Raw genomic sequence first — 20230 nt, 5'->3', positions numbered from 1 at the left:
AGTGAATTTACATTTCTCCAGATCACATTAACTGAAAGACTTAAGTGATTTCATGCAAAAGACAGTTAAACCAAACACCAACTTCATGAAATTTATATACAAAAACATATCTGGTTGGAATTAGTATCTTCAATAAGGTTCAATAAGGCATTTACTATTAAACATTTTCCTCATTGTCGAAGTCAAGGTTTTGTTGAAATATATAAATCTTACCTTAAGAATTTATGTCCACCATATTTTGAAATATATCTCTATGCAGTAAACATTTTCACGTCAAAGGATCAGCAATTGATTAGTCCAAGTAGATTGCTTGCCACTGGGAGATGTACTACCAGCATTTGGGCACGTCCACAATGACAACTGTCAGTGACAAGATTCCTTGAATACATGAATATTGGCCAGATAATTATCCTGACACAGAGAGATGCAAATAACTTCTATTTGAGACCGCCAAGTGTGGCATCAGACACAGCCCCCGACTTCAAGCTGCCAGTACCATGTGGAAGATGGACAGGGGAGACTTAACTCGGTAGGTATGACCAATAGTAGTACTAAATAAAGTGCTTTATGTTCAATCAAAAATCAATATATCCACATGTATTCACATACTGAGTGCTTTATTAGCAAGTATATAGATGTTTGACTTTTCTTCTATGAAAAGAAGTCTTATAATTTGAGTGAGTGAGTATGGTTTTACGCCGTTTTTAGCAATATTCCAGCAATATCATAGCAGGGGACACCAGAAATGGGCCCATGTACCCATGTCGGGAATCGAACCCGTGTCTTCGGCGTGACGAACGGACGCTTTAACCACTAGGCTACCTGACTGCGCCTCCTAATAATTTGAACACTTAAAAGTGTTAAGTATACTTACCATATGTCCTGATGCTCCTGATTCTTCTTGGATCGCCATACCCAGGGGAAAATAGCAGTGTAGTCATTTAAATGGTTCTCCAATGTTGGGTTGCCTTATTTGTGGCCAAGTTACATAATATTACATAATTGGTAATTAATTTTTAACATTCAGTACAAAGTATAAGTGTTTTTACTGTAATACAAATATTTCAAGTTTAAATAACTAACAAAACATCCCTTACTCATTTTACTGGTATCATGTATTGACAATCTGTTTAAAAGTTTGTTAAGACATAAAAGGCATGAGTTTCATAATATGTTATGAGTAATACAGAAGAAAATTTAAATTCACACGACACTCTTTGTGGTTTTATACTAGTATATTGCAATGTTAATCACATCAGTCACAAAATATGATATTAAATTAATACAAGCACATCAGTCCTAATTGAAAATATATATCACGTTTCTGGTCCCAACATTGGAAACCAAGCTGTCTCTTCTGTGCACATGGATTTACACTTTTTTTCTGATACACCCTGTGTTCCCTGTCTACAGTTCTGGACATGTCTGATACACCCTGTGTTCCCAGTCTACAGTTCTGGACATGTCTGATACACGCTGTGTTCCCAGTCTACAGTACTGGACATGTCTGATACACCCTGTGTTCCCAGTCTACAGTTCTGGACATGTCTGATACACCCTGTGTTCCCAGTCTACAGTACTGGACATGTCTGATACACCCTGTGTTCCCAGTCTACAGTACTGGACATGTCTGATACACCCTGTGTTCCCTGTCTACAGTTCTGGACATGTCTGATACACCCTGTGTTCCCAGTCTACAGTACTGGATATGTCTGATACACCCTGTGTTCCCAGTCTACAGTTCTGGACATGTCTGATACACCCTGTGTTCCCTGTCTACAGTACTGGACATGTCTGATACACCCTGTGTTCCCAGTCTACAGTACTGGACATGTCTGATACACCCTGTGTTCCCAGTCTACAGTTCTGGACATGTCTGATACACCCTGTGTTCCCTGTCTACAGTACTGGACATGTCTGACACACCCTGTGTTCCCAGTCTACAGTACTGGACAGTACTGGAATGTCTGATACACCCTGTGTTCCCAGTCTACAGTACTGGACAGTACTGGAATGTCTGATACACCATGTGTTCCCAGTCTACAGTACTGGACAGTACTGGAATGTCTGATACACCATGTGTTCCCAGTCTACAGTACTGGACATGGTTGGTATACCCTGTGTTCCCAGTCTACAGTTCTGGACATGTCTGATACACCCTGTGTTCCCAGTCGACAGTACTGGACATGTCTGATACACCCTGTGTTCCCAGTCGACAGTACTGGACTAGGTTGGTATATCCTGTGTTCCAAGTCTACAGTACTGGACATGTCTGATACACCCTGTGTCCCCAATACACCCTGTGTTCCCAGTCTACAGTACTGGACATGTCTGATACACCCTGTGTTCCCAGTCTACAGTACTGGACATGTCTGATACACCCTGTGTTCCCAGTCTACAGTACTGGACTAGGTTGGTATATCCTGTGTTCCAAGTCTACAGTACTGGACATGTCTGACACACCCTGTGTTCCCAGTCTACAGTACTGGACATGTCTGATACACACTGTGTTTCAAGTCTACAGTTCTGGACATGTCTGATACACCCTGTGTTCCCAGTCTACAGTACTGGACATGTCTGATACACCCTGTGTTTCCAGTCTACAGTACTGGACATGTCTGATACACCCTGTGTTCCCAGTCTACAGTTCTGGACATGTCTGATACACCCTGTGTTCCAAGTCTACAGTTCTGGACATGTCTGATACACCCTGTGTTCCCAGTCTACAGTTCTGGACATGTCTGATACACCCTGTGTCCCCAATACACCCTGTGTTCCCAGTCTACAGTACTGGACATGTCTGATACACCCTGTGTTCCCAATACACCCTGTGTTCCTAGTCTACAGTACTGGACATGTCTGATACACCCTGTGTTCCCAGTCTACAGTACTGGACATGTCTGATACACCCTGTGTTCCCTGTCTACAGTTCTGGACATGTCTGATACACCCTGTGTTCCCAGTCTACAGTACTGGACATGTCTGATACACCCTGTGTTCCCAGTCTACAGTACTGGACATGTCTGATACACCCTGTGTTCCCAGTCGACAGTACTGGACTAGGTTGGTATATCCTGTGTTCCAAGTCTACAGTACTGGACATGTCTGATACACCCTGTGTCCCCAATACACCCTGTGTTCCCAGTCTACAGTACTGGACATGTCTGATACACCCTGTGTTCCCAGTCTACAGTACTGGACATGTCTGATACACCCTGTGTTCCCAGTCTACAGTACTGGACTAGGTTGGTATATCCTGTGTTCCAAGTCTACAGTACTGGACATGTCTGACACACCCTGTGTTCCCAGTCTACAGTACTGGACATGTCTGATACACACTGTGTTTCCAGTCTACAGTACTGGACATGTCTGATACACCCTGTGTTCCCAGTCTACAGTACTGGACATGTCTGATACACCCTGTGTTTCCAGTCTACAGTACTGGACATGTCTGATACACCCTGTGTTCCCAGTCTACAGTTCTGGACATGTCTGATACACCCTGTGTTCCCAGTCTACAGTTCTGGACATGTCTGATACACCCTGTGTTCCCAGTCTACAGTTCTGGACATGTCTGATACACCCTGTGTCCCCAATACACCCTGTGTTCCCAGTCTACAGTACTGGACATGTCTGATACACCCTGTGTTCCCAATACACCCTGTGTTCCCAGTCTACAGTACTGGACATGTCTGATACACCCTGTGTTTCCAGTCTACAGTACTGGACATGTCTGATACACCCTGTGTTCCCAGTCTACAGTTCTGGACATGTCTGATACACCATGTGTTTCCAGTCTACATTACTGGACTAGGTTGGTATATCCTGTGTTCCCAGTCTACAGTACTGGACATGTCTGATACACCCTGTGTTCCCAGTCTACAGTGCTGGACATGTCTGATACACCTGTGTTTCCAGTCGACAGTACTGGACATGTCTGATACACCCTGTGTTTCCAGTCTACAGTACTGGACATGTCTGATACACCCTGTGTTTCCAGTCTACAGTTCTGGACATGTCTGATACACCCTGTGTTCCCAGTCTACAGTACTGGACATGTCTGATACACCTGTGTTTCCAGTCTACAGTACTGGACATGTCTGATACACCATGTGTTCCCAGTCTACAGTTCTGGACATGTCTGATACACCCTGTGTTCCAAGTCTACAGTTCTGGACATGTCTGATACACCCTGTGTTCCCAGTCTACAGTTCTGGACATGTCTGATACACCCTGTGTCCCCAATACACCCTGTGTTCCCAGTCTACAGTACTGGACATGTCTGATACACCCTGTGTTCCCAATACACCCTGTGTTCCTAGTCTACAGTACTGGACATGTCTGATACACCCTGTGTTCCCAGTCTACAGTACTGGACATGTCTGATACACCCTGTGTTCCCTGTCTACAGTTCTGGACATGTCTGATACACCCTGTGTTCCCAGTCTACAGTACTGGACATGTCTGATACACCCTGTGTTCCCAGTCTACAGTACTGGACATGTCTGATACACCCTGTGTTCCCAGTCGACAGTACTGGACTAGGTTGGTATATCCTGTGTTCCAAGTCTACAGTACTGGACATGTCTGATACACCCTGTGTCCCCAATACACCCTGTGTTCCCAGTCTACAGTACTGGACATGTCTGATACACCCTGTGTTCCCAGTCTACAGTACTGGACATGTCTGATACACCCTGTGTTCCCAGTCTACAGTACTGGACTAGGTTGGTATATCCTGTGTTCCAAGTCTACAGTACTGGACATGTCTGACACACCCTGTGTTCCCAGTCTACAGTACTGGACATGTCTGATACACACTGTGTTTCCAGTCTACAGTACTGGACATGTCTGATACACCCTGTGTTCCCAGTCTACAGTACTGGACATGTCTGATACACCCTGTGTTTCCAGTCTACAGTACTGGACATGTCTGATACACCCTGTGTTCCCAGTCTACAGTTCTGGACATGTCTGATACACCCTGTGTTCCCAGTCTACAGTTCTGGACATGTCTGATACACCCTGTGTTCCCAGTCTACAGTTCTGGACATGTCTGATACACCCTGTGTCCCCAATACACCCTGTGTTCCCAGTCTACAGTACTGGACATGTCTGATACACCCTGTGTTCCCAATACACCCTGTGTTCCCAGTCTACAGTACTGGACATGTCTGATACACCCTGTGTTTCCAGTCTACAGTACTGGACATGTCTGATACACCCTGTGTTCCCAGTCTACAGTTCTGGACATGTCTGATACACCATGTGTTTCCAGTCTACATTACTGGACTAGGTTGGTATATCCTGTGTTCCCAGTCTACAGTACTGGACATGTCTGATACACCCTGTGTTCCCAGTCTACAGTGCTGGACATGTCTGATACACCTGTGTTTCCAGTCGACAGTACTGGACATGTCTGATACACCCTGTGTTTCCAGTCTACAGTACTGGACATGTCTGATACACCCTGTGTTTCCAGTCTACAGTGCTGGACATGTCTGATACACCCTGTGTTCCCAGTCTACAGTACTGGACATGTCTGATACACCTGTGTTTCCAGTCTACAGTACTGGACATGTCTGATACACCATGTGTTTCCAGTCTACAGTACTGGACTAGGTTGGTATATCCTGTGTTCCCAGTCTACAGTACTGGACATGTCTGATACACCCTGTGTTCCCAGTCTACAGTGCTGGACATGTCTGATACACCCTGTGTTCCCAGTTTACAGTGCTGGACATGTCTGATACACCCTGTGTTCCCAGTCTACAGTACTGGACATGTCTGATACACCCTGTGTTCCCAGTCTACAGTGCTGGACATGTCTGATACACCTGTGTTTCCAGTCTACAGTACTGGACATGTCTGATACACCCTGTGTTCCCAGTCTACAGTACTGGACATGTCTGATACACCCTGTGTTCCCAGTCTACAGTGCTGGACATGTCTGATACACCTGTGTTTCCAGTCTACAGTACTGGACATGTCTGATACACCCTGTGTTTCCAGTCTACAGTACTGGACATGTCTGATACCCAACTTCTCTTCACATGGAAAGCATGTTTTAATGTTTCTGGTTTTATCATATGAGACCATGTCATAGCGATTAAAGCACAGTTAAATTTCATACTGTTGTGAGGCCTAGTTAAGAAGAAAGCCTTTGTGAGTATAATATTTTGTTACTTTGAATGAGGATAAATATGTAGAAAGGATGCTTTGTGTTAATGTGTATAACATAAGATTTGTTTTACCAAAGGGATTGTTAATTGTGGAAACCACAGTATTATCTGTTCCTTTCCTTCCAAATGGCAATGTTGATGCATTGTTGTATTGATAGAGGTGTTTTGAAATGAATACATGATAGTTGTGACCAAGTGGCTAGTTTGTACATATTTTCATTATTTGTATTTCTCCTGCTTATGGTCTTCAACTCACAGTTGGACACAGTTCTGGACGACAGGCACATGTGCATGCATCGAGGACATTAGTCTATATTTTGAAGAAGACTTCAACTTTGGGTGGAGCAACACTATGTTCACTACATTATTTGACCTTGTGTGAAACAATGCTGTGCTCACTATACTATACTATACTATACTATACTATACTATACTATACTATACTATACTATACTATACTATACTATACTATACTATACTATACTATACTATACTATACTACTGTAGTTTGGGGAATAAGGTTTTGATGATGAAAAAAAAATCATCCAACAAATACAGATTGAAATACCCCGGATCATAATGATTGGGAAACCCTTACAGTCATGGGCACGATGGGCACAATGGGCATGATGGGAACGATGAGCACAATGGGCAGATGGGAACGATGGGCACGATGGGAACGATGGGCACGATGGGTACAATGGGCACAATGGGCATGAAAGCCTGTGTTTGGACGAATCGTGACAGAAGCATTGCACATCAGTATCAGAGAGCACAACATTTGCTACTGAGGATTGCAACAACTGAATGCACTTATGCCCCCTCAGCATCAAAGAAGTTGTTTGACAACCGAAGAATTAAGCAGCTGTATAGGCATGCTTGAAACTAGGTCAACACAACATCATGTTTGCAAACGTCTTTGCAAGCTAAAGTGTGATCAGAAGGGCATGGAATTGATACCAGACATTTGAATCAGCTACCTGGTGACATGCAGGTGGTCAACAGCAGTCCACCACACAGTGAGAAGATGCATTTCTTCTGATTGAGGCAAGGCATCATCACTTTGTGACTGCCACCACACTCAGAGAAAAGACCGTGGAATGGCAGTGTCCGTTTCTACCCGAGATGGTCTCGATGAGGCTGGCTTCCAGTCATGCATTCGCATCCCACTGACCAAACATCACAGGCATGTACATTTGGATTGGGCTCAAGTCCATGTCCAGGACAGGGCTCCAGTACTTTTCACTGAATCATGATACTGTCTAGACTTCACAGATTGCCCAAGTGTGGTGTAGACAAGGACGATTTCAAGATTTCAAGATTCCATAGTAGCCGAACATGACCACGATGGAGGGGGATCAATCATGATTTGGAGTGGGATCAGTTGAGCAGGAAGTCCTACAGAGGGGCACAATGACAGGTGTTCACTACATGCATGATATTCTGTATGCAATCGTACAGGACTTCCAACTTCCTGGGAGATAACCCACAAGCTCATCATGCCAGGGTCGTTGATGCATAGTTACAGCAGGAGACTTTTGTCCAGTGGCCAGCCCTGTCACCAGACCTCGACCCTATCCAACACATGTGGAACGAGCCGCAAATGGCTCTCTCGCGATGCCCTGTCCTTTTGGCACCTCACAAGGTACTTGGCAATACTCTTACTGTGTACAATCTTCCCTTGGCAACAATCCAGACTTAGCATCATCATCCCTTCTCTATGACAACAGATAGGACAAGTTCAACCAGTGCAGACAAACAACAAATTTTGATAAATGAAGCAAAAACAATACCCATGGTAGCAGACTTCCTTTCACATCTCTGTCAAGACAACAAGTTTCTTTTTCACAACATGATAGACTGGTTATTGGGAATCATCCTATTCTAAAAAGAATGCAATCTTTTCTTCTGGAGGATGTTCGATCACCCTCGATCTTCCCCAAATGAAACCTCTCATTGGTGCTATCTGCTTTGTGAGCCTCTTGGTAAAGCTACCGTTCTTCAAAAATCTAGAATCAATCAACTACTCTCGGTCCATTGGGCCACAGACATTACACCTATTTCTGCCTCAGCCCCAACTGTAGACCATCCACATTTGCCGGCTGGCTAAAGTCCACTTTTGCTGCAAGTTATCGTCAATTCCAAGATTCTACTCCCATACTTGGTTCCTGTTCTGCTCATGAAATAAGAGCATTAGCTACGAGCCATGCCTCATGGACATCTATGTCAATAAAACAAGTAGTATCCAGTTGCCAGTGGGGTACGCACAACACTTTCACCAACTTCTATCTTGATGTACAACCAGATTTACAAGGGATCTATTCTCAAGGTCCAAAAAACAGCAACTCAAACTATCATATCTAAACAGTTTTCCTCCTAGGGAAGGGAATGGAGAGGGTGGAGGCAGAGGATCCAACACCAGCAGGTTCAGAAGGTAGACCTTTTGCTCATTATAAGCTACTGAGTTTAGGATAAATCTGAGAAGTAACTGAATCAAGCCTGAAGTCACAAGCATTGGCTGACCGGAATTGACATCATAATCGGAAGTGACATCAGAGACTGTTACAACAGGAATGACATCATAAGGAACAAAAAATGGTGTCATCAAGATAGTGAGTGATGACACTAAATCCGGAAGTGATGTCAGAACTCTTTAGAACATCTGAGACATCACAAATATGAATATCAGCAAATAGGACAGTAAACCTAGTGATTAGGATTTTTAGTTGGGTAAATTAAAATATTTAGAAATATAGTGGCTGGGATAGTTTTAGGGGATTTGGGCGGCTGACATCGTACCTACCTTTGTAGTCATTTTGTAGAAGCTTATGCCCACGCCAAGAGCGTGTTCATTGGTTGTGTCCATTTTCCTGCTCACATGGTCCACATGTCGACTATATAAGCCTACCCTGGGTAGGGAATTGTCAGCCGGCCTTTCACCAGCATCTGGTAAAGTATGCAGTCGACCCACACATCTTGAATCAAGAACCTTTCTCCACTTTTCACAAGATGTTCAGGTTTTTCGTTTGTGATAATGTTTTTAGATTAGTGCTAGTTATGAGTGGGGGAGAAATAGATAAAGGATTAACTGGGTTTGTTGGGGGACATTTTACTTGAGGGGTAAAAATGTTGAACTGTATTATGTTGGTAGTGAAGGTGGAAAAGTAGGAAGAATTTTTCTATAAATTAAGTGGATGAAGGTTTGCCCCCTTGGTGTTATAAGAAACTTTAAATCAAACTTCGCTCTTTGTGTTATATCTATAATTAGAATTGATAATCCAGTCAGGAGCCTCCTACAACGATTTGCCAACACAATACTGCCCAGGGAGAAGAGAACACAACTCAAAGCACCGCAGTAAAACATCAGACCTTTTGTCCTCAATTTATCATTTTTTTACTGTCACTGGGCACCTTTTTTTTCAGGCCTAAGAGACTTGGTGCCGAGACCAGGATTGGGTTATACTTTTAATTTCTAGCTATGGTCTGTTTCTGAAAACTAAATTAAAATTCAGGTGAAAATATGACTGAAGGTTTAGGTTTGAACAGAGACCATAAAATAGATCTATTTTATGGTCTCTGGTTTGAATTGGTATTTTTTTCCGAGACTGATGACCAGTTTCTTGGTAGTGCTGGTGTTAATCTGCAGCAACCGCTTATCGATTTGACAAGTGTGTTACCACCACCTCGGCAAAATATGTATCCACCATCTACACCCTATTCACCAGTACAAGATGGTGTTGGTTTTAGGAGCAGACAGGCTGGTCAGGATACACATCTGGGGTCAGGTCATGGTGCACCTGCACATCAGAGCACTGGTTATCAATTATTTAGTCACAATTTACCAGACGGCATCATGACGGGTGGCAGTTCTGTTCTTTTCAGTACACCAGAAATACCACAGGATAGGTCAAGGCTTGATTTTCCAGGTTCCAAAGGCTTTGATAGTACAAGACTATTAAATCCAGTGGGCACTGTTTTGTTAGAATTTGAGAAGACTAGGGTTTCTCATCGGGAAGTTAGACATGACAAATTTGATGAGACCTCATGTGATTGGCAGGATTATATTGTTCATTTTGAACAAGTAGCTTCATGGAATGGGTGGACAGAGTATGAAAAGGCTTAACAACTATGTATGTGTAGCAAAAAAACTTTTGAGTGATCTTACATTAGGACAACTCAATAGTTATCAGGCATTCTAAAATGCATTTAGTGAACGTTTTAATCCAGTAGAACTGTAGCCTATAGGAGAGAATTCTAAAATCATCGACAGGGTCGCGTCAAAGAAGCTTCATAGATTAGCAAACTTAGCTTACCCTACCAGCACCTATTCATTGCTAGAGGTAGATTTTATTGATCAGTTCTTAACTGGCCTGCATACCTTTGACTTGAGGATACATGTCACGTTTGCACACCTTCAAACACCAGAAAATGCTATTTCATATGCCATGGAGTTTGAAGCTGTCGATGGTAGCAGGAAAAAGAAACCTGAAACTCTAGACAGGATTGCAGGAATTAATCAATCTGTGCAACCAGTTGGTAGTGGTCGCGTGACACTTGAGGCAGTTGCCAAGTTGATAGATGATCGCTTCGAAAAGTTCAAATGTAGCTTACGTAGTGTTCGGCCCAGTACCAGTTATGTCTGTAATTAATCCACCAGGTCATTTTCGTGATAGGTGTCCTTACTTATCAAAACTGGGTTTGCCAGATCAATCACTTAAACCAATAAACCTGAATCGGGAACCTTGAAGAGGCTGGGGTTGAGGCCATGATCAAAGCCAATGGTGGGCAAATAGGTAGGGCATGTGAAGATGTAGTTCAGGTGAAAGTTCACCTGATGAAAGAGATTACCTCAAGAATGTTGTTAGATACTGGGTCTCCAGTCTCAATTATTTCATATGATGATGTCCTTAAATTGGGTTTGCAGGATGTTAGGTTGAAGGAGGCTCACACCTATAGTTATCCATGGTTCTGCTTGTTTTGAGTTTTGTGTTGGAAGTATGAAGTTTCAACAAGAGTTTGTGGTTGCAGAGTTGGGTACAATGGGTAGTATTCTTGGCATGGGTTTTGTAACGGTAGTCAGTATCAGTGTGTAAATAAGATATTTTAGTAGCGCTTTATTGTTTCTCCTCGTTAGTGGCAAGTATTTTTTTAGCTCCCTTGGGGTATGTAGTGAGTACCATGCTTCCCGATGAGAAAGGCCTTTGTTTATCCTCATTCCGTCAAGATGTTTTACGGATTTCAGGGGATTGGATAACTGTGAGTTTCTCTATATTAGAAATCCTGTATAATAAATTTAGTAAAATCTAAATATTTTTTACATTTGTATACTTATCCTGCATTACTCAGTATTGCATCTACTGCTGTCTTTTGACAGAGAGACAAACTGTGTGAGATCCAGCTGCTGAAGAAAGTTGTCCCAACCAGTCCAGGAAGCAGCGCCCTCTCACAGTTGGCACACAGCTCACAGTCGAGACGTCACACCAAAACACATAACTGCTTTAAACATAACATCTGAAACCTCGAGGGGAGGTAGCGTAGCGAATGGGAGGGCACTTAGACTTCGTAATGCAGGATAAGTATACAAATGTAAAAAATATTTAGATTTTACAATTTATTTTAACTTATCCTGCATTACTCCTTATTGCATCTTTATCAGACGGCATGGCCGGTGGGCATACCTTCAGATGTGATCCATAATAAACCCTGGTCAAGGTCCGATGAATCCGCACCGCACCGCGGCAATATCTGCAACCATTCCCAAGAGCGAAAGCGAAACGCAGTAGAGCCCTCTAATCTGAGGTGATTAACACCAGAGAGTTCGACGAGCCCCGCTCGGGGTATCGAAGAATCAGCGGCGTCGGCGGCAATATCTACGACCATTCCCAAGAGCGAATGCGAAACGCAGGAGAGCCCTCTAGTCTGGAGGCGAGGAACACCGGTGAGGTCGACGGGCACTGCTCAGAGTATCAGGATGAGGGGGGTAACCCAAAACTATAACTGACCTAAGAGCGAATGCGGAACGCAAGAGAGCCGTCTTGTTTGGGGTGATAAACACCAGAGAGGTCGACGGGCCCTGCTCAGGGTATCGGAGAATCAGTGGCTTTGGAGATAGATGACCTGTTGGGCTACAACCACGGACCAAAACTGTGAACGCCGGCGATATCTTTCAAGGCTACATCATGGAAGTAGTGGTTGGCGAAGACGGTGTCCGATTGCCAAGAACATGTTTCCCCGAGCGACTGGATGGAACAGTTATACTGTGAAAAGCAATGGTAAATTTGATTGCCCTGATCTAGTGTGATAGCCTTTGGGGAGGGTCCAATCCAGCGGCTTCATAAGCTTTGAGGATGACCACCCGGAGCCACAGGGAAAAGTATTCCGGCTTACCAACGACTAAGACGAAGGGGAGACCTGCCGAAAAAAGGTGCTCCCTAGACTAGGGGGGGGAAGGGTCCAATCCAGCGGCTTTATAAGGTTTGAGGATGACCACCCGGAGCCACCAACGACTGAGACGAAGGGGAGACCTGTCGAAAAACCTTCGGTGCCCTTACAGGGCATAATGACGCTCCTCCTCATCCTCGGCACCCACAATGGACCTAGGGCGGGATAATGAATGATCTATCAGACTGTCCTGGGAGTTGATTCTTTACGATGAAGTCCCAGCACGGTCCATGATGAACGGCGGCCTGGGTACCGCATTAGAACCGGACACGGGAGACGTCGAGGGCCTGCTGTACATGGACTCGAGTGGCAGTAGCCAAAACCAGTAGAAACACCGTCTTCTTCCTTAGGTCATAGAAGGAAGACAAGGGGAGTGGTTCGAAGGGCGTTTAAGACCACATTCAGATCCAACGCAGGCGGTTTGAACTTGGCCTTCTGGTCTTCAAGACTGAACGAGCACAGCCAGGCCTGTAGTTCCGGAATTTTCGTCATTCTCCGATCGTCAGGGATGGCAAGAACGGAGTTGATGGCGACCAGGTATGTGGGGGTGGTAGAGCCCTTCAACCAACGGGTGCTGCGCAAGTACAGAAGGAACTGAGCCAGGAACTGCGGTGACGCTATCATCGGATCCTGGTGTTTGTCTGAACAAAATGCCTGGAACGAGCATCATTTATCATCATACAGTCCCCGCGTAAATGGACGGTGGGCTGAAGCAATAGCCTTGGTCGCTCTAGCCGAATAGCCCTTGGCTCATAGGGCTTTCTGCAGATGTGTCAGGCGTGCAGACGAAACCATGCGGGTATTAGGGTGTGGCAACCGACTGTGTGGATGGAGCAGAAGGTTGGACCACACCGGAAGTTCCAGGGGTTGTCTCTGGCGATTTTTCGGAGGACGATAAACCAACGTCTGGCCCGCCCTTAAGGCGCGACCAAACTCAGTGTCAGGGGCCGAGTGGCCAGTATCTCTGAAGAACCGGGGGAGGGAGAACCGGAGTCGGAAAAGCGTACACGCGTAATCCTTCTCAGGAACAGCTGACGGTGTCGACTGCCACAGAGATGTGGCAAACAGATCTACGTTTAGGGTGTCGACAATTTGATACAGTCTGGCCAGAGGCGCCGGAGAGCGTGAGGCGTCGGAGAGCTTGAGGCCCCGGGAGCACCGGAGGTGTCGGAGATTCCGAAGAGTTTGAGGCGCCAGGAACGCCGGAGGTGTTGCTAGTCGGGGGCGCCGGTGGAGTTGGTAGCGCCAGGAGTGTGGCGAGTACTCTGGGTCCTCAAACACCACACTATGGTGATGTTGTCAGTGTTCATGATCAACAGGGCGTGAGTGAGAATTCTCTGCCAGCAAGTGACGTCCTGGATAAGCCTTTTATCTTGAGGCTGTTGCTGTGCCAATGGTGTTGATCTCCAGATCACAGTCGGTCACAACGTGGGCTGGTGTGGGACACTAGCCACTAACAAGGTGGAAGTGGCAGTGGAAGAGCGGGAAGTCATGGTATATGAGGTCGTCTACAAGAGTGCAACCAGGTAGTAGGAAGTTTAGGCAATATGTCCACTGCACGAAGTAATGTGATCGTTTCCATCCCCTGGGTGTCGTATAAGCACTCCTGTTCTTATATCGAGGTGACGATGAAGGACGACAACACGATACTAGGCAGGTAGTCAACAGGGGTTGAGGGGACGGTCGTGGGACGAAGTATCACATCGACACTGAGTCTGGTAGTCAAGGCTGAAGATATGAAGGTGTCGTAGTCTAAAAGATCAATCCAGATGAAGGAGGGCGATCTTTTCCATCCCTTGAACACCGTATAGGTGCTATCAGTCTTATAGCGAGGGGGTGATTAAACGAGGTGTCTCGTGACAGCCGTGTTGGCAGTCGAGGTCTATTGTTTCCATCATCTGTGCATGGATGGACTGCGACAGGCGTCTGGTTGAGTGGTTGCACCAAGCATACATGTAAACATGCAAGCCAATCTGTAGAAATACATTGCACCGCTCGCCATGGTCAGTTGACCTAATTCCGGTCGGAGTTGTTGACAGTAAATCACTGCGCAGTAGCCGAGAAAGCAGCAATGGAGCCAGAAATAAGGTGCAATCTCCACAAGCAGACTATACTCAATGAACTGTGTGATAGATGAACAAGTGGTGCACCCGAGTTTTGCGAAAAAACGCAGGAGCACCAGGGGCGTTGTGGAAAACCAGGGGAGCACCGAGCAAGAGTCTCTTTGAGGAACGCTGGTGCTAGGGCAGGGTAGAGCAGTGTTGGTGTCGGCGATGTCGCCGAAGCAGACTCTTTTTTAGTGGATGACGTCGTCGAATCGGATACAGACCCTGTCCACCAGAAGCTCTGTTTCGATGGAAACCCGCAGGACATCACTTCGAAAGCATGGCGCTTTAAACGACGGGGTTATGGAGAATGTCTCAGTGGGCAAGTTGAATTAGACCAAATGTCTATTGGTTGAAAAGATTCCTCCCAGGAAGTAGAACGATAGTCACGATCACTAAGACCTACGGGAGAGTAGCGACAGGAGCGGCGACAGTTGTTTCACCTTGCTTTTCCGTGTGACGAGCTATGAGATGTCAGTAATAGAACGGATGTCAGTGGTGCCAGGGAGGCAATTGCCAATGGTGCCCCTTATGCCGAAGCAGAAGATCGGATGAGATACTCGGCTTGTTGATCTGAGCTTATTGAAGCTTGTTGATCTGGGCGCCGGAGATCTTGAGGCACCAGAGATCTTGAGGTGCCGGGAGCTCTTGAGGCCCCGGGAATCTTGAGGCGCCGGGAATCTTGAGGCGCCGTGAGCGCTGGAGTCGCCGGTGGTGTTGGTAGCACTGCGAAGCTCGGCCGAGCGCGGCTGCTGTCAACGGAGATGGCTGACGAAACGGAAGACCCGTCCCGTTATGGGCGTCACCGGAAGGTACGATGTTGTCGATAAAGGTGACGGCAAGAGTGTAGAAAGAACGCAGTCTCCGAGTTGTAAGTCATATCAGGGGGTTAACGAGCACGTTGAGTGAGTTGTGTCATGAATACTCGTATCGAGCTGAAGGATCACAGCGACGAAGGACTGCAACATCGGCACTGCCTTGTGAAACTACAGGGCGTCGTACAATCACGGCAGAAGGGGCGGCCCCGACCAGATTTGTTCCCACGGCAACAAGTGCAGCAAGGCAGAAAATCTGGAACTTAAGCAAAACATAACTATGTGGCAAAACCACAAAGTGCGGGAAGCATAATGTAACTCAAAACTTCGTATTTTATTGAAGTTTATGAGAGCAAACAATGACGCTAAAAGGTAGCGAAAAGGCATAGCTTTAAGCAAACACATAACCATGTGGCAAAACCACAAAGTGCGGGAAGCATAATGTAACTCAAAACTTTGTATTTTATTGAAGTTTATGATAGCAAACAATGACGCTAAAAGGTAGCGAAAAGGCATAGCTTTAAGCAAAAACGTAACCATGTGGCAAAACCACAGAGTACGGGAGGCATAATGTAACTCAAAAACTTTGTATTTTATTGAACTTTATGAGAGGAAACAATTACGCTGAAAGGTAGCGAAAAGGCAAGGCTTTAAGCAAACACATAACCATGTGGCAAAACCACAAAGTGCGGGAGGCATAATGTAACTCAAAAACTTTGTATTTTATTGAACTTTATGAGAGGAAACAACTACGCTGAAAGGTAGCGAAAAGGCAAGGCTTTAAGCACACCAAAAACAAAATACATAAATGTAATGCATTACCCAAGCCAAAGAGAGAATTCAAAACGCAGAACACGAAATTACGTGGCCATGTGGTGAATGGCAAAAACGGCGGGAAAGAGCAAAATGGCGGGAACAACATTGCGCCCGTAAATTATTGTGACCTGAACCACAAACGAGCGATAAAACGTTACAAATTACAAATTGGAAGACCCTAAGGTAACAGCCCATAACAGGTAACAATGTAGCAGCATACGATGAATGTAGAAACACGCAAAATATAGAAACAATAAGCTTTAATTTCCACAAGGGATACACAGTACGTCCGTCTGTGGAGGTGACAAGCAGTTATGTGTTTTGGTGTGACGTCTCGACTTCCGGGTCACGTGCCCACTGTGAGAGGGCGCTGCTTCCTGGACTGGTTGGGACAACTTTCTTCAGCAGCTGGATCTCACACAGTTCGTCTCTCTGTCAAAAGACAGCAGTAGATGCAATACAGAGTAATGCAGGATAAGTTAAAAAATATCATGAATACTCAGTTTCTCCGTTCAGAGTTTTAGAAAACATTATAGGTTTCCTGGAGGATTATGATGGTGAGGTATATGTGAGACGAATGACCATGTCTACATCGAGAGGTCGGTTAAGTTGTACAAACTGAACACAAGCAATTGTGCCCAAGTCAGAATTATTGATAAAGTTATTTATCCTGAGAATTCTGAGAAATTAATCAAAAGTACTCTTAAGGGTTCATTTGGGGCTGATTCATGTTTGGTTGAGCCAAACAATTATTGGAGAAACAAGGGAATTTTACTTACTAGTCTAGTCCAACCTGAAAAGGATGTAGTTGTCATTTCAGCGCTGAATATGAATAGCAAGAGAGTGACCATAGATAGCTCATCAGTAATGGGTACAGTTGGCATGGTAGAACAGGTGTTTGCTTGTTATGATGATGTTGTAACTGCTGATGCTGAAAGCCAGGACTTGACAAATCACTTGCAGTCACTGAACACTGATCTATCGGATCTTTGACTCAGAAACAGCTGGTAGAGGATGAAATTGACAAGATGTTACAAAAAACATTATAGAACAAAGAAGTAGTCCTTGGTCTGTGCAAGAAAAAGACCAGCTCCTGCTGCTTTCAAGAGAATAATGGAAAAGGTACTGGGTAAATTGAAGTGGAAAAAGTGTCTGTGCTACCTGGATGATGTCATTGTTTTGGGGTCAGATTTTCAGTTAGGTTGGTTTCCATTCAGTTTAGAAAAGCTCACTTGAAACTCAAACCTCAAAAGTGTACACTCTTTCAACCTGAAGTTGCTTTTCTAGTCTCAGCAAGTGGTCTTAGATGTGTCAAAAGTTGGCCTCGACCAGAAACCCGGGCAGATATTCAGAGTTTACTGGGTCTTATGGGTTACTATAGGCAGTTCGTACCAAACATCTCAGAGATCGCTTCTTCTATGGTGCAGCTCACTTGAATGGCTATTCCATTTAATTGGACAAGGGATTATGAGAAGGCACTTGATCAGTTAAAGCAGTGTCTCGTAACTGCTGCATTACTCGCTTTTCCTCAAGACAAAGGACTTTATGCTTTTTATAGGGATGCTAGTGGGTTCAGTATATGTGCGGTATTACCCTAAGTGCAGGAAGGAGGCGAAAAAGTTCTTTCGTATGCAAGTTGTACTCTGGAACAGTCACAACCCAACTACTGCACAACTAAATGTTAGCTTCTGGCAGTGGTAACATTCCTAAAGCACTTGAGACACTTTCCATATGGCAGAAAGTTTGTTTTATGCACTGACCTTGCCCTTTTAATTAGGCTGCAAAACGTCGAGGTTCCAGAAGGAATATTAGCATGGCTGGCATGTGTTGTTGAAACCTATGATTTTGAGATCCAATATCGGCCTGGTCGAAAGAATTAGAAAGCGGATATGATGTCATGAAGGTCTCAGCGGAAGTGAACATTTGAGAAGTGCCTTGATTGTCATTCTTAGGGCTGCAACGATACAGGAAGGTCACGATACGATACGTGTCTCGATATTCTGGTCACGATACGATACATATCTCGATACGCAACTTTATGTGGAAAAACATGAACAGAAAACATTACTCAAGCTTTTATTTGGTTCAAACAATGGACTTCAAACACCAGATATGATCAATGTTCAATCACAGCCTGAATGGTTCAGCTTGAAGTTTTTTTTTAGAAATATCAAAATGTCAACATTGTCAGGGGACAGTGATGCCCTCTGGCCACTGACAATGTCTCCTGCAGTGGAGAACACTCTCTCACTGGGAACAGAGGTGGCTGGGACTCCAAGATAATGTCTGACCAAAAGAGCCAAGTTAGGGAAGCGACATTCGTTGCCCTTCCACCATTCCAGGGGATTTGCAGTTAATGGAATACAGTCTTCGGTTTTATATCGTTGTATCTCATTTTCCACACAAGCTGATAATGGTCTTGCCGCCTGAACATGTGTGATAAACACCTCTCCAAAAATTTCCTCCATGGCAGTTTTGATTTTCTTTTTACATGGTTCGTCAGGTTTGTGAGACTCTGGCACACTGTCAAATTTCACGTCCCTGTCAGTGTCAGACACAGATGGTAATGCTGGTAGTGGTGGGCTTTCAGGTTGAGCATGAAGAGGTTCATCAGGTTCCACTTTCACTCTGACTTCAGTCTGAAACAAGTTTTCAGAATTTAGATAAAGAAAATCTTCTATACTAAATGTCAGTTTTTAATTTTTTGTTTCTGAAGAAAATAGTCAAAGACAATATCAATGTTGTTTTTCTTCTAAAGAAGTGTTTTGAAGGAAATTGTAATCTAAACATGAATGCTTGTTTCCTTTCCTAGGCTAAATATAAGCTCTCAAACATTCAGTTTACTGCACTAATATTTAGAATTTCAGACAAAACATTTAATAAACAAATAAATACCTTCAACTTTAATGCACATGCCACTGTTTTCACTGTCAGTCCAGTAAAAACCTGAAGTCGTCCAGTTTCATCATGGTAATTTTTTTTAAGGCAGGGACCTGAACCTGGGATCTAGGGCTGTAGCCTCCTGCAGGAACTGGTTGACATCAGGATCAGTGTATCTGTTCTTTAGGTCCTTTGTAATAGCAGCTTTCACACTTTTGATGAGAACTGAATCAGATTCCAAAACAGCCATAGCTTTTAAAATCAGTTCCTTGAGTGAAAGAATCAGTCACTGTTGGTGTCTTCTCACTGCACATGATAGTTGTGATTGTTTTCAATGGCTTCAGGACACGTGTAGCATCCTCCACACAGCCCACATCCTCATCCGACAGTGTGACAAGTGAATCAGCATTTTTTCTGACATCTTTGACTGTTAGTGTAGCAAATATTGCGGCTTGCTGCTTCAGATAACGTTCCAACATGTCATAGCTTGAATTCCATCTTTTGGAAACATCTTGTATGAGTGTGTGACAGGGAAGTTCAAAAAGCAACTGTTTAGTTCTGAGGACAGATGCAGCATGAGAGCTTCTGTGAAAGAAGGACACGACTCTTCTAACTCTCCCCGAAATCCTGGCCATCTGACTGACTTGCATTGCCCTTTGACTTGCTAAGTTTATAGTGTGTGCAAAACACCTAATGTGTGGGTTGAGACTTGGTGACAGCTTGACAGCACTAACAATGTTGCTTGCATTGTCAGTTGATATAGCAATATTTTCAAACCTGTCAATCTTCCATTCTGATAAAGCAGATGTCAGAACGTTTGCTAGGTTAGTTCCAGTGTGGCTCCCGTGAGCAACACAGGATTTTCCATTTGCCATTCTTCGCTAACAAAATGTGCAGTTATGGTAAGATAGCTCTCGGTCGCACGTGACGTCCATCCATCAGTTGTTATAGCAACAGACGAAGCACTTTCAATTTCGTTTCAAGACCTCAC

This window comes from Haliotis rufescens, unplaced genomic scaffold (assembly GCF_023055435.1).
Source record: "Haliotis rufescens isolate VD_foot unplaced genomic scaffold, xgHalRufe1.0.p SCAF_4, whole genome shotgun sequence".
Lineage (NCBI taxonomy): Eukaryota > Metazoa > Mollusca > Gastropoda > Lepetellida > Haliotidae > Haliotis > Haliotis rufescens.
Note: the sequence above shows the minus strand (reverse complement) of the source record.